Below are 12,178 nucleotides of genomic sequence, written 5' to 3'. Positions count from 1 at the left end.
TTTGTTTTGGGGTGTTTCTGCCTTCAGTCTCCTCTTGAGGAGGTGAAATGCTCAATTGGGTCTTAACCCAAGTCTGATTGACTTGGCCAGTCTAAAACATTTCTTTTTTTTTTTCACCCTGATGAGGTCCTCTGTTGTGTTGGCAATGTATTTTGGGTCATTGTCTTGCTGCATGATGAATTAGATTAGATGAGTTTCTCTGTTCTTCACTGCTCTCACAATCTTTGTGTTCAACTGCCATTGTTTTACTTGGTTAACCTACTTGATGTATGGTTGTTAGTACACCTGTGGTATCTTTCTTTTTCAGGACATTCTAAATTGTTGTATTGGCTATGTCCAATGTTTATTTAGTGGCTCTGATTGATTTTCCCTCTTTTTGCAGCTTCAGAATGGCTTGCTTTTCTCCTATAGACATTCTCTCTGTTCTTCACATTGATTTATCCTTCTTTACAACAAATGCAGTCTTCACAGGTGAAGATTCAATATTTAGCGCTATTAATTGTTTAAACAATCAGTCACTAATTTATACACACTCAGGAGTAGAATAGAAAAGTTTTTTTTAGATCTTCAAATGAAATATAACATAAAACAAAGGCAACCTGAGTAAACACTGTTGTGGATAAAATCAACCTTTTTAGCCTAAGTCAAAAACTTCAGAGACAGAGAGTTTAGTAGATGTCAAAAGTGAATAAACTTTATTGAAAACCAACAAAGTATGACTGTCTGCAGAGAGTCCGCATTGTACATACACAAGCATGTCTTTATATACCTCCCTGACGTAGTAAAATTATCCCTAGGTGTGGCATTCAACTTTTCTTTCTAGAACAGACCAATCACCATTGCCTTAACTAATTATTCACATCCATATGATACCTTATATTTGTGGCGCATGCGTAGTCAGTTGTATATTCTTTAAAAGTTTTACCAGACCTGGGTTTGTTTACCATGTCACGTATTTCATCCTATAGCCTCATCTTGGTACTTTTCCCTTATCTTTTCTTTTGTCACTGATTTACAAGCTTAGGAGGCTTTGTTTAGAAACCCAATTCTGGAATGTGTCTAATTGCTTTTTTATTGCCACAAAATGAAGCTGCTTTAAACAAACACAAAACACTTAATGTACACACTTAGAATATCACGTGTTAGAAAGTGTTTTATAGTTTTAGATTATGCTTGTTGTGCAGAGAGGCACAGACTGATACAGAATTCCTCCAACTCAATCCACACTTAGAACACAACCCGATCAAACATTGTTCTATTGATTTAGATGATGCTTTAAGTACTATTTCTAAATGTAGGTTACATATTGAGTACACTTCATTAACATATCCAAAAGTTAGTTATACATATTGATTACACTTCATAGATATTTTCTATATATTTTTTATAACACACAATACAGTTTTTATTATTAATTAATTATAATAACTGCAACCAAATGCTTCCGATAACTGGAGATCAGTCTTTTCGCTGTGGTGGAATTTTGGCTCACTATTCTTTGCTGAACTGCTTTAGTTCAGCCCCACTGGAGGGTTTTCGAGCATGAACAGCCCATTTAATGTCCTGCCACAGCATCTCAAATGGTTCAAGTCAGGACTTTGACTAAGCCACTCCAAAACTTTAATTTAGCTTTTTTTTAATCCATTCAGAGGTGGACTTTGGATCATTGTCTTGCTATAGCAACTCAAACGCAACTGGTTTATGTATAAACCAGTTGCGATTCAGTTGTAACTTATAGACTGAAGACAGATATTCACATTTAGGTATTTCTTTTAGAGAGGAGAATTCATGTTTCCTACAATTATTGAAAGTTGCCCAGGCCCTGAAGCAGCAATGCATCCCCACACCATCACACTACCACCAACATGCTTGACCGTAGGTATGATGTTCTTTTTGTGAAATTCAGTGTTTGGTTTATGCCAGATATAACAGGACCCCTGTCTTACAAACAGTTCTACTTTCAACTCATCAATCCACAGAACATTCTCCAAAAAGGTTTGAGGATCATCAAGGTGTGTTTTAGCGAAATTCAGATGAGCCTGTTCTTCTGGGTTAGCACTCTTCCATGGTTGCGATTTTTGCCCAGTGTCTTTCTGATAGTGGAGTCATGAACAGTGACTTTTATTGATGCAAGAGAGGCCTGTAGTTCCTTTGATGTTTTCCTTGGCTCTTTTGCGACTTGCTGGATGAGTAGTTGCTGTGCTCTTGGAGGAATCTTGGAAGGTCAGACACTTCTGCGAAGGTTCATTGCTGTGCCGTGTATACTTGAAATACTGATGTATTTCAGTCACCTTCTTCCTCATCATTTCTGGAATTTCTTTCAACTTTGGCATAGTGTCTTACTGGGTAAGATATTTTAACCAACTTCATGCTGTTGAAAATGTTCTATTTAAGTGTTGATTTGATTGAACAGGGTTTGCAGTAATCAGACCTGGCTGTGTCTAGTCCAACTGAACGCCATTATGAATGCAGTTTCATATATCTGGGGAATTTGTGTCACGTCTCGAGACGTGGTATATATACAAACATAATCAGCGTCTTAATTGCTGACGGCTGACAGCACTTCAGATACACGTCAAATAACAGCCAATGACAGAACAGGGAGGAGACATAACAGAAACATAACAAAAGCACATGTCCAAATGTCACGGTTGTCAACAAAGGAAAAGCAGGTGCTCACGCACCTTGCTTGTGCATATGTACCCACATGCTCCACAGCGCGCTGCTTAAAGGGGAAACCGTGACATAACCCCCCCGCCAAAGGCGCTCCTCCCGGAGCGCCATGAAACATACATCTCAATTGGCGGTCCCGGCCCCCTGGGCAAAATGTCCCAAGCTGAACCAGGAGACCGCACGGCATTCTTAACGCAACAAAAAAGCAGAGCGACATTCTCGGCAGAGCAGGAAAGCAGATCGACGTTCTCGGCAGAGCACGAAAACAGAGCAAAATTCTCAACAGAGCAGGAAAGCGGAGCGACGTTCTCAGCAAAACAGGAAAGCAGAGCGACGTCCTCGGCAGAAAAGGAGAGCGGAGCGATGTCCTCAGCTGAACATTAAAGCACAGCGAGGTCCTCGGCGGAACAGGAAATCGAAGCGACGTCCTCGGCGGAGCAGGAAGGCAGAGTGACGTCCTTGGTGGAGCAGGAAAGCGGAGCAACGTCCTCGGCAGAGCAGGAAGGCAGAGCGACGTCCTCGGCGGATTAGGGAAACAGAGCGACGTACTCGGCAGTGCAGGAAAGCAGAGGGATGTCCTCGGCGGAGCAGGAATGCAGAATGATGTCCACATCGGAACAAGAACACAGAGCGACGTTCTCAGTGGAGCCTGCTGGCTGAACTTGGTAGGCTGTGTCAGTGGATTCGGGCGTGAGCATAACTTGGTTGATCATGTCAGCAGACTTGGACATGTGCAAAGCTTAATTGTCCGTTTCAGCAAACTCGGGTGTGAGCAGAACTTGGTTAAATGTATTTACAGACTCGGGCGTGAGCATAACTTGGTTGGTCTGGTCAGCAGACATAGATGTGAGCAGAGCTTGGTTGTCTGTTTTAGCAAACTTGAGTGTGAGCAGCACTTGGTCAAACATATTTACTGACTCTGGCGTGAGCATAACTCAGTTGGTCAGGTCAGCAGACTCGGACGTGATCTGCTCACATCTGAGTCTGCTGACCTGACCAACCGAGTTATGCTTGGCTGTCCGTGTCAACAGACACCTGGGACAATAACTGGGCATTACAGTGGACCTCTGGAGCTGAGACCCCCTCATGGGTCTCAGGTTGGAGCTCGGAGGTCACCACGTGGACCTCTAGCTGGAGCTCGGTGGGTGAGCCCACCTCATGGGTCTCAGGCTGGGGCTCTGAGGTTGCCAGGTTAACCTCAGGCTGTAGCTCTGGTGCTGAGACGTCCTAGTAGGTGACGTTGATGACGTTGGAAAAAAAAACTTATCAGGACTGTTGGATGAGGAAAGGGACAAGGAAGTTCGAATTGACCCAGCCAAGAACAACCCAACTGAACAGTAAGTGGTGTTTTTGCCTTTTTACATTTTGTGTGATGTAATAGACAGGACATGTACAGAGGTAGTAGCCTACAGTTCATGTACATTATCATGACATATCCATCTTATGAAGATGTATCCTTTTCTTTACTGGTAAAGATATACACTCACAGAGCACTTTATTAGGTACATCTGTACGCCTACTTATTCATGAAATTATCTAATAAGCCAATCTTGTGGCAACAGTGCAATGATTAAATCATGCAGATACGGGACCACAGCTTCAGGTAATCTTCACATCAACCAATCAGAATGGGGAAAAATGTGATCTTGGTGATTTTGACTGTGGCATGATTGTTGGTTCCAGACAGGCTGGTATGATTATTTATATAACTGCTGATCTACCGGTATTTTCAGTCTCTACTCACTAGAGTTTACTTAACATTGTGCAATAAAGGAAAAACTTCCAGTGAGTGGCAGTTCTGCTTACAGAACAGCCATGTTGATGAGAGAGGTCAACAGAGAATTGTCAGACTGGTTAGAGTTGACAGAAAGCCTACAGTAACTTAGATAACCATTCTGTACAATTGTGGTGAGCAGAAAAGAATCTCAGAATGCACAACACATCAAACCCTGAGGCAGATGAGATGAAGCAGGTAGAGTCAGAATTTGGCACCAACAGCATGAAACTATGGCCCCACTCTACGTTGTGTCAACAGTCCAGGCTGGTGGAGGTGGTGTAATGGTTTGGGGAATGTTTTCTTGGTACACTTTGGGCCTTTTAATCAATTATCGCTTGAATGCCATAGCCTATTTGAGTATTGTTGCTCGCCATGCATCCCTTCATGGCCGCAATTTACCCATCTTACCCATCTGACTACTTCCAGAATGATAGTGCACAATGTCAGAAAGCAAAAGTCATCTCAAACCGGTTTCATGAGCATGACAATTCAGTTCATTGTTCTTCACAGTCCTTCCCAGGCACTGGCTCTGAATCCAGTAGAACACCTTTGGTGTGGTAGAATGTGAAATTTGCAGTATCAAAGTACACCTGAAAAATCTGCAAAAAAAATTTGCGTGATACAATCCTGCCAATATTTGCCTGAATCTCAAAGGAATGTTTCCAACATGTTGTGGAATCCATGCAGTGAAAAAATGAGGCTGTTTTGAAAGCAAAGGGAGGTCCTATGCAGTATTAGTATAGTGTTCCTAGTAAAGTGTTCAGTGAGTGTAATTGTATTAAAGTGATTACATATGTCCGAATATTTGGAAATTTTTCTGTTGTAAACTCTACCTAACATGTGGAAGTTTATATAAATATAACATGGCACCAACATCTCTCCTTTTTTGTTAGGACAGATTCACATATAGTTCCCTCTGAAAGTATTAGAACAGCAAAGCCAATACATTTATTTGCTATACGCTGAAGACATTTGGGTTTGAGATCAAAAGATGAACGAGGTGATGGATCATAATTTCAACTTTAATTTTCTCATGTTTACATCTAGACGTGTTAACTTAGAACAGAACTTTTGTGGCTCATCTCTGTGTTTCTTTGTGAATTCCTATGTGGCCTACCTATTCTTACTGCTGATGAGTTATTTGTCCTTGTGGTATGGGCTCTATATTTGGGCTCTCAAAGTTTTCTTAGAATGGTAGATTGTGACACCTTCACCCCTGACCTTTGGAGATGGTTGGTTATGTCACTGTATGTTGTTTTGGGGGTTTTCTTTACAGCTCTCACAATGTTTCTGTCATCAACTGCTGTTGTTTTGTTAGTACACTAGTGGTTTCTTTCTTTTTCATGACATGCCAAATTGCTGCATTGGCTATGCTCAAGGCTTGTGCAGTGGCTCTGATTTTCTCTCTTTTTTCAGCTTAAAAATGGCTTGATTTTCTCTCAGAGACAGCTCTCTGTTCTGCAAAAGGTTGTCCTTTTGAACAACAAATGCAGTCTTCACATGCAAAACCCAGGGCTCAAACCAAGAGTAAACATTCAGAGCTATTCATTGTTTAAACAATATATCTAACAGGGCACACCTGGGCAGCAAGAAAAACCTGTCAGTTACATGTTCCAATATGTTTTATTACTTGAAAAATAGGTCGGTTCAACAAAAGGTGCCAGCTTTCGTTATGTAACAAATCTAGATGTGAATGCTGAAATCCTGCTCTATTGTCTCATATGTATCTTTTGATCTCAAACCCAGGTGTCTTTAGTGTATAGCATAAACCGAAGAATTGGCCTTGCTGTTGTACTTTCAAATAGGGCTGTATTCATCTCACTTGGTAACATTTAGAAATGTGTGTGCTAGAATACTGATTTTTTCCCCCTTGTTGTGCCACCTCTTCTTACCTCTTTAGATATTGTTGGCAAACCATTTTCTTACATGTACAGGTATACAAAAGTTTTCAATAATTATTAGCTGATGTCCATGTGTGCATTGTTGGTGGCAACATTTTTATGAAAATGTAACTGAATGGTTTCTGATGTTTGTTATCTGAAGGCAACTGTAACACCCTAGTATGTTCAGAGGGGAACTACATAGGTAACATTTGTCACAACAAACTTTGATGTTGGCTTGACAAAGCCAGTCTGAAAGTTTAAGATAGTTGACAGTTTGAAATCTGAAGGTAATGTGCAGTTTTAAGTAAGAAAGAGCGACAGATTATGTAGGGTGCCAGTACTTGGAGTTAGATAAATAGGGTGCCAGTACCTCTAGACTTGGATAAATAAGGTGCCAATGCTTGTAGTGTTACATAGATAGATAGCTAGGGTGCCAATACTTTGAGTTAGAGAACTAGGGTACCAATACTTCTAGAGTTGGTTAGATAGGGTGCCAATGCTGGTAGCATTATATAAATAGATAGGGTTAGAATTGGCCGGATAGAGAGGGTGCCAATACTTTTAGAGTTAGATTATTAGGGTAACAATACTTTTAGAGTTGGTTAGATAGGGTGCCAATGCTTGTAGCATTAGACAAATAGATAGGGTTAGAATTGGGTGAATAGATAGGGTGACAATACTTGTAGAGTTGGACAGATTGGGCAATACTTGTGTAAGAGAGAGAGAGAGGGATGAAGTAAAAGTCACTGTTACAGGTACATTGACAGAGTGCAAGGGAGAGAAGAAGGGCTTCAGGCTGTGTGCACACAGGTGTGTATGAGTTTTCACAGTCAGAATTTGAAATTTTGAACATTCCGAGCCAGGCTCTGAACATTCTGTCAGTGTAAGTGAATGGGAGTTTTTGCGATTTCTGATTAATCGCTATGACAAAACCATAAATCTGATCTGATCTGAACAGCCTGAAGGACTGTGCTGAGTTTGGTGGAAGTAGCTTGAAAGTTCAAGGAGTTGTAACAGTCAGAAATTTTTAATGCAAGTCAATGGGAGTCAATGTTGGCCACATTGAGCTTCCGTAATGGGGATTCTGTAACTCCAATCACTTAGAAATGTCATAGCAACAAGCAACCACAGCAAGCCAAACACTTGACATGTCATTCATGTCTCCATCACTGATGGTGTGGTAGTTAGGGGGGGGTCAACATTTTCCTATTATTTTCGATGGAATAATGCAATTTTGAGGACATTTCTGAAAAAAATTCTGAAACGCGATGTCTACATGCTGGGTCTACTCCCTAAGACATACGAGAGGATATGTGATATGAGCATGTCAGCCGAACGAGGTCCAAGCTGTGTCACATGTTTTATTCCCCATTCATTCTCTATGGGTCAAAGAAGTGCGATTTCTTTTTGTCCGCGGTTCGAACATTGTAATTGAGCTTCTGCAACAGGAATTCCGTAATTCCAAAAACTTAGAAAAGTCATAGCAACTCGAGTCAGAACAGGATGAAGGCCGAGTTTGGTGTATGTAGCTTGAAAGCTCTGGGAGGAGTAGCATTCAGAAATTTGGGGTCTCATAATAATAATAATAATAATAATAATAATAATAATAATAATAATAGCTTATAAAGCAGAAAAGTATGTTGGCTTTATTTCTTTTTTTTGTGAGTCATTTTATGTGCTATGCAGCCTCAAATCTTAATTCATAAACACACACACACACACACACACACCTCAGCTTTTGCTGTTTGACTATTGACTCAGCACACTCATCACTTGTTCCTCTTCTACTTTATCCTCTTGCAACTGCTTAATGAAAAACAAAATACTTTTTCATTAATCACGCTTATTCCTTGCTCTCCCTGACTCATTGCACATTTCCCATGTAGCTGGACCAGACATTGTGGGACTCCTTGATTGCCTCCATATTGAGCATGGCCTGGAGCACCTCCCAAACCACCTTTTTGTGTTTGGGCAAATGACAGGGGCAGCTGCAAACAACAAGCTCCCAGAGAAGCCTTTGTAAGGAAAATTAGCTGTTTAGATTAAGTTGTTGCAATCTCCACCATTATATGTAATGAAAGTTTAAATATTTAGATTAAGTTAACTGTATTCTCCACGAAAACATAGGAAAGACTAGCAGATCAGCCCGGAAGGGAACATTTTGCTAATTTAATACTTCTGATCAACTATTCATCTAGCGATAAGTTGAAATTAGTGTATTTATTAATTATGCATTAGCTATTACTTCATGGCACGCTGTCCAAGGTATACCCCGCCTTGTGCCCCATGGTCCCTGGGGATAACTCTGTCCCACATTTGGTGTTCTGTTCTTCTTCTGTGAGATGTCTGACATCCCTTTGGTGTCATATGATTTTAACCCTTTCTGGCTAGTCCAACCCTAGAATGTTTCCTCTAATCAAATGTTGTCTTAGGGCAGGATGAAATCCATATTCTCTACCTATGACGCTAATCAGTCCATTGTCTCTGCGGACGGGTGGTTCCACACTTTTCATGATGTGTGAATTAAATTTCGTCCCAAACAGTAACAGTGGGGGAAATAAATATTGGAAGCGTCAACATGTTTTTCAGTAAAAATATTTGCAATGAGGCTATTCACATGAAATTTTCACCGGACATCAGTATTAACTCAAGAAATCCGGAAATGTAAAGAATTCACATTATTATAGCCTGAATCCACCAAGTCCTGATATGTCCACCTTGGATACATAGAGGCATGTTGTACATCTGTGTTTAATTAGAGGAGGTCTGCAGGGTTCCAGGGAACTGGTCCAATGCCATTACCTACATCATGGTACATTGGAAATGCCTGTTACTGAATATGCCCAGGCTCCTTATAAAGCCAGCACAACTGTTGGGGCCTTACTTCTGCACTCCTCCTTGTCTCTGGGGAACTGACCTGTGTGAGAGGAGGGACAGAAACAAGAGAGGGTTGAATAGAATGGAATTGGAAGATGGGTAAGGAGGAAACCAGGTCTGGAGGACAGGTTTCAGGGAAAACATTCCCATTTTCAAGAGCAGGGATAGAGAATGGTTAGAGATGTGGGGCTACCTGCCCCAGATATGGTGCCAAGTGGTCCTCCACTAGGACTCCATGATGATATATCTTTCTCACTCCTGGGTATCTTCTCGGCACTGTCTCCTCTCCTCCTTTATCCTTTCACAGCTGCTAACTAAAACATAAAGCATTTGTTCATTAGTCACACAGGTGACTCCTTCCTGCATTTTCTCAGACTCCACTCTCCAACTGGTACTTGACCACAGATCTGCCGCCACATCAACATTCAGTGGGAACTGAATAATATAAGGTATCACAAGTCAAAAAGTATTGACTAACAATATTTTTTTTCTTTGTCAATAGGTTTGGTGATGAACCACACACAAGCCATGCATGTGCTGCTGTTTACCATCTGCTGAAACAAATCAGCCTGCTCTGTCATGGAAGAAGGAGGACAATGCTGATGTGGCTCCACCACTGATGTGGTTCATGCCTGCATGCCCACCTGCGGTTCAGCTGAGTGCACTACACAGGTACAGTCCTAAAGGCCTGTTCAAGCTGTTCTTCCCCCCAGATGATTTTGACACACTGTACCATAAAACAAATGAGCAGAATGGCAGGAACAATGTTAGAGGGTGCAAGTAGAAATAGACATACATTGTATCTGAAGAGTTCTACAGAAACATCTGGCTCCCTTTTTTATTTGGTGTTGGTGAACCTGGACAACAACACAGATCACTGGTGACATAATTCATTGTACTCCTTTCAATTTCCAGCAAAAGTTAGGGCAAAGGACAGATACAGAACCGTTTTGGAACATTCAAGTCCTGCAAATAAAGATTGACAACAAGACATGGAACAAAAAACACAAGAAACTGTTCAGTCTGAGCCTCTCATATACACTGTTCATCATGCCTGCAAAGTTTTCCTTCAGCTATGGAGAAATCTAGCATTTGGATCAGGGAATGGGTGCAAACAATGTAAAAACAGGTGGTAGTTAAATTATTCATACTGGCAGAGTCATGGATTGGATGCTGTGGATTTGCAGTCTACACAGGAAAGAACTACTTTGTAAAAGAACATGTATTGACATGTGACGCCACTCATGGATCAATACCACTTATGATATGGAAAGCATGTACACATTGACAATTTGTATACCAGCCCAAAGCTTTTCAAGGACCTGTACATTCAAAACATTGGTGCTTGTGTAAAATACAGGGACTGTCCATCTGTTACAACAAATGCTCTGACTAGGAAGTCATGCAGAGGAACCGTCAGGTGGATTAGGGATGGTCTTCTGGTTGAAGTGGGTGAACACAGAAATTCTACTGTATTGTTTTGTATATGATTTTCAGTAGAAGTTGCCTATAACATGTTTGTGTTATTGTTTTTAATGTTCTACATAAGACTTCCAATAAATGTTACAAATATCTGTGTTTTTGCCTTGCATATTTTGTTTCTCTTTCACATTGTTTCAGAGGTACTATGCCATCAAAAGCCTTCGTTTTGGAAATGTGAAGGGGGTTGCCATCAAGTGATTACGTGCTTGGTGAAGACTTTGTGTGTATTCATTAAATGCATGCATTTGGTGATGATTGAAGGATGTTCACATTCTTTCACCTGCAAGTTTGGACATGAAGGGCGTACCTTGGGCAATCAGCAGGACTTTAGGGATTCCCATCTCTGGGTGGCATATTCCACAATCACTAGGATGTATTCATGTCCTCGGTCTGATTTCGGCACGACCCTAGCAGATCCATTCCAGTCCACTCTAAACTTTTTTCTAGGAGGTGAGACACAGAAAGTAGGTGGAAACCTCAAAAGGGTTGTGTTTATTGAAAAGATGTGTTAAAACAGTACCAGTTGCATGCAAGTAAAGGGTGGAGTGTTGAAGGAAGGTAGTTGCCTCAGCAGGAGTGTCGGGTTCAGACTGAAGTTGAGGGTGGAAGGTGATGGTGACAGAGTTATGAGTGCAGCACAGTATTGCAGCTGCGCCTGGGTTGTGGAGCACGATGATGGGTTGGTTAGCCCTGACAAATGCCAAGGTCCATGGCTCAGGAAGGTGGCGCTGGTAGCAGCTTGTCATTGCTGGATTATAGGACTGATACAGAGAAAAAAAGTGCATGCATGTTATGTTGAAATCTACTCCCCTCTCTGTGAGAATGCCATCAGCACCATCATGCTAATTTGCCATATGTGTAATATTGGGGATTGCTGAATGGTTGTAGCATTTTATTACATAGTTGTTGTTGTTTTTTTCAATGCAAACCGTGTATCTGATAATAAATGGAATATAAGTGAAGTATGAATGAACCAGCTGGCACAATTTACAATTATACTTTCAATAGATTAATTATTCCAGAAGCTGGGGAAAAACAACAAAACAGAATAAGAAGATTAAGCCTGTTGCATATCTTCTGATGTCACCGTTTGCTACTCTTTCAAGGTTGAGCAGAAACCCTACCTTCTCCCAAGATTCCTCCCATATGACTTATAAATACACAAGTTTACATACAGTGCATCCGGAAAGTATTCACAGCGCTTCACTTTTTCCACATTTTGTTATTTTACAGCCTTATTCCAAAATGGATTAAATTCATTATTTTCCTCAAAAGTCTACAAACAATACCCTATAATGACAACGTGAAAGAAGTTTGTTTGAAATCTTTGCAAATTTATTGAAAAAAAAAAAAGCACATGTACATAAGTATTCACAGCCTTTGCTCAATACTTTGTTGAAGCACCTTTGGCACCAATTACAGCCTCAAGTCTTTTTGAGTATGATGCTACAAGCTTGGCACACCTATTTTTGGGCAGTTTCTCCCA

The sequence above is a fragment of the Ictalurus furcatus genome, chromosome 4, assembly GCF_023375685.1.
Source record: "Ictalurus furcatus strain D&B chromosome 4, Billie_1.0, whole genome shotgun sequence".
NCBI lineage: Eukaryota > Metazoa > Chordata > Actinopteri > Siluriformes > Ictaluridae > Ictalurus > Ictalurus furcatus.
Note: the sequence above shows the minus strand (reverse complement) of the source record.